Raw genomic sequence first — 4,527 nt, 5'->3', positions numbered from 1 at the left:
CAGGAGAATGGCGGGAACCCGGGAGGCGGAGCTTGTAGTGAGCCGAGATCGCGCCACTGAACTCCAGCCTGGGCGACAGAGCAAGACTCTGTCTCAAACAAAAAAAAAAAAGAAAAAACACACTCCATAGATTCCATCTTTAGTAAAAAGTAGGAGACAAGTATGATTCACAGACTGTAAAATATAAAAGCAACAGAGAGGAAGAGCAGCTGAAAAAAGTAAAAGAGAAAGGGAAGGATAAAGGCAAAAGATTAGTGAAAGAACCCAGATAAAACAGATTTCAGAAAGCACTGTAGGAATACATTGGCTAAAGGTGATGGAGTCATCTTGAAGTGACTACGGACAACAGAGAAATTTTACAATACTACACATTGGAATGAAGAAGGTAGGAGTTAAAACAGTCTGCTGATTTAAATGACGTCATTAAAAGCTGACTAATGAAGTGATAGGCATACTCACATTTTTAATAGTACAAAGGTAGCAATAAGAAAGATAATGTTATTGATTTAAATTGGGTGGTGGGGAGGAGAGAAAGGGAATGGGGAAGGAGAAAACACTATTTTTTATTTCTTATAACAGGGAACTATTATGTGCTGACAATATGCATTAATAAAAATAACCATCATAACAGAACTACAGACCTTCACAAACCAGAACTACAGACCTCCTCAAACCAAAGAAAACAGATTGCATGAAGTCTTTAAAATATTAAAGGCTTTGATATATAAAATTCTTTAAAATATTAAAGACTTTAACATATAAAAACAGAAAATGTGAAACAATATGACAGAACAGAGACCAAACATATGTCAGCTCAATAAATATAAATGGATTTAACTTACATGTTAAAGGAGAATAAGTTTAAATTAGGTTGGAATTTAAGCGATTGTAAACCCTATGCCATATATGAGGGACACATGTTAGAAAAGTGATTTAGGATGGTCAAAAACTGAAGGATGAGCAAAACTGTATTAGGAACGGCAAATTTTTGAAAACCCAGGAATCATGGTCGTAATATCTGAAAAGATGTAATTCAGTTGTAAAAGCTGTAGGTACTTCATAATTTTGAAATATGTAAAGCATATAAAAATATATCAGTTTTTTGGGAGGCCGAGGTGGGTGGATCACCTGAGGTCTGGAGTTTGAGACCAGCCTGGCCAAATGGCAAAACTCCGTCTCTACTAAAAATACAAAAATTGGCTGGGTGTGGTGGCGGGCGCCTGTAATCCCAGTTACTCAGGTGACTGAGGCAGGGAGAATAGCTTGAACCTGGGAGACGGAGGTGGCAGTGAGCCAAGATTGCGCCATTGCACCAGCTTGGGCAACAGAGCAATCAAATAACATGGCAACAAAAAAATCATAAGATGGAAACGTTTGTGTGTATATATATACATATTTATTAGAGCACATGCATTCTTTCCAAGTGCCCACCAACACATATAAAATAGGGTATAAAGAAAACCTCAATAAGTTCCAAAAAGTAGAGATACTTGCAAGTCTTGAATGAGTGAATGACTGTTTCTTGACCACTTACTGTGTTTTATTTTGGATTCTGCCAGAGAACAGATTCTGACACAAAGATTTGGATGTAATTTAGGAGGTGAAAATTTTGGGCTTATTTAGAAGACAAAGGAAACTGGAATTGAGGGTTATATGAGACACGGAAAGGGAAAGGAGCCAGTGATATGTACCTTGTCAAGCCAGCTACTGTTAGGGATGGCTGGAGCTCAGTTCTGCTGGGAATACTCTGAAAGCTAGTGTAGAATATTCTACCTGAAGGTCAGAGAAACTGAGACATTTATACACCAAATGGCAGAGGGAGCTCCAGGGGACAGTGAAGGCCTTGGGAATACTCTGAAAGCTAGTGTAGAATATTCTACCTGAAGGTCAAAGAAACTGAGACATTTATACACCAAATGGCAGAGGGGGCTCCAGGGGACAGTGAAGGCCCTTAGGGAAGGAAATGTGAGGGCTGGCTGTTGAAAGTTTGACTGATGTGCATTGAAGAGGAGTCAGGGGATACAAGGTGGGGCACCAATAGCATCTGAAATTCAGTGTGTGCAAATACAGCATTCAACAACTGGGGAGAGCTAAAGTCAGAATGGACAAGTTATTCTGGGCACCCAGGTTAGGTTAAGCAGAAGTCTAAAATCAGAACTTCTTTTCCAAAGCTTTCTTATGCTGTTTTTCTATTTTCTTTGTTCTTTCATTAAGGGCTTTTCCTATGAGTGTTCCTTATAGGGAGCCTCCTCTGCCAGTTGGTGTGTAAATGCCTCAGTTCTTTCCTCTGTGTTAGGCTGTACAATTCTTCAATATTTAGGAATTAAAAAAAAAAAAAACCTCACACTTTTTGTTAGAATAGTTTGCATAATCTTTCCTCATTTGGGTAGCATTAGATGTAGAATTAAGATTGGTTCCTATTCTATGCTTGTTCTTCCTGGCTTTCCTTATATTTTGCTGCTGCTGTTTTTAAAGAGATTTGCACTGATTTTGTGATGTGATTGGTGGGTGCCAGGAGGAACTTAACTGGAAAGGAACTGTGAACAATTTGGCAATGTGGGGACTGTAAAGCCAGGGATAAAAATGTAAAAATATCTAGTATACAACAAGCTGTGGGCACCAACCAATCACCATGTGAACCCTTGACTAGATACTGACTTTCTGCTCTATGCCAGAATTAACCCTTTAGTAAGTGACTGATCCTGAGCATTCTAGAGGGAGAGGCTGGGATTACTGGGATAACCTGAGGATTATATGAGTGGCTCAGAGCCATGGCTAGTTACCAGATGGTACTTAAGTATTACATATTTTAACAAGATGTGAATACTTGTGAATCTCAGCCCTGTGTATAACCTAGATAAAACCTTGTCAGAATTTGCTTCTTTCTTCCAGGTGCAGTAGTATGTGCTTATGTCTCGGGATCCTTGGAGTGTCACTTCACCAACTGTAAACATCTGCGGCCAATGGCACCTTTGCCCGATTTTTGCTTGGGCCCACTGGACTCGTTCCACCCACTTGGCCTGGCAGCCTGCACTTGGTTTTTGCTGCAAGCCTGGATCCCACACCTGCCAAGGGCAAGCCAGGTATGGAGCAGTGAAGGGGTGCATGAACAAGTGAGCCTAACGTCCAGCCACTGTGCACAGCCAGGCACACTGGCTGTGGTGGGGCAGGCAGCTCTAGGCATTGGCATGGGTGCTGGCTCCCTGCTGTGGCTGGACTAGGTGTACCACAAGTGGCTTCCACTGCAGGCACTGGGGAACATATGGGTGCCCAGAAGCTTAGAGACACCAGGAATGGCACAGCCCTAAATAGGGTGTCATAGCCCCGGTTCTGGGAGCTCTTAGTCTGGGCTTCCAGAAGGGCAGCAGCTCTTCTCTCCTCTCTTTCTCCCTGCCATGATGTGGTGAGTGGTGGGGGCATGTTTCAGCTCTTCCAGCCCCACCATTCAGTGGGTCTCAAGTTCTTGTCCCACATCCAGCAATAATGAGGTATGAGGACAACTGGAGGGTGAGCAAGGGCTGCTTTACTGAGAGCAACAGCACAGTGCTCAGGAGACCCTAAGTGGGCCGCTCCTTTCTGCAGGCAAGTAATCCTGAGAAGTGTGCAGCTCTCAGCAGAGAGGACACACAGAGTGGGTAGCTCCTATCTGTATCTAGGTCATCTGGACATCTACCCAAGTCTGGCTGAGTCTAGGGTTTTTATGGGCTTCAGAAGGGAGGATGTGCATGCTGATTGGTCCATGGGAGGTGAGGGGCAGGCCTGGAAAAAGCATAGTAAGTTCTCACTCTGGTCTGAGGAACTGGCAGCCCTGTCCCTAGTCTTCAGGCCATCCCTGGCTTGAAGGCAGGGCTTCACTGGGGTCCTGCCCCTTTCCACCCAGGAGGCTCTCTGCCTCCTACCACCATCAACCTACCATCTATGGCACCCACAGCATCCAGGCTGTTCATGCAGAGGGGTGCCTGCAGGCCTATGCCAAGCTGCCCTCAGTTCCCCCTCACTCCCTCCTGTGCTCATTGGTACTCAAAGTCCAGAGGGGACTGAAGCAGCAGGGGGCTGCCATGCCAGTGCCATCCCAAGAACACACACAACCTGGCCAAGTTGAGACAGTGACTAGTTTCAGCCACAACTTTGCTCTGAAATCAAAGCAGTTGCTGGGAGCCAAGAGAGGGAGGTTAGGCAATAGGAGCAGGCACTTTCAAGCCTGTAGGGGCAGGGGGGCTTCCCAGGTCTGCCCCGCCTCCAGAGCAGGGATGCCCAGGTCTGCAGCCATAGTTGGGCAGCTGCAGCTATGCCCAGGAGTGTGGGGTTCCCACCCCACCAACTTGGAAGCAGAGATGGGGCTCCTGCCTGTTCCCAACTCCTGCTGGCTCTGCGGAGCGTGTAGTCCTGGCTGCACCTCCCTCGCTGCAGCAGACATCTTTGCAGCAGCAGCTCCACCTAGGCCACTGCTGCCATCATTATAGTCCCAATTCCTTAGAAGGTTGAGGCAGGAGGACAGCCTTGATCACAGGTGTCTGAGACCAGTGT

The sequence above is a fragment of the Colobus angolensis genome, unplaced genomic scaffold (assembly GCF_000951035.1).
Source record: "Colobus angolensis palliatus isolate OR3802 unplaced genomic scaffold, Cang.pa_1.0 Scaffold285, whole genome shotgun sequence".
Lineage (NCBI taxonomy): Eukaryota > Metazoa > Chordata > Mammalia > Primates > Cercopithecidae > Colobus > Colobus angolensis.
This window is presented reverse-complemented; position numbering follows the sequence as displayed.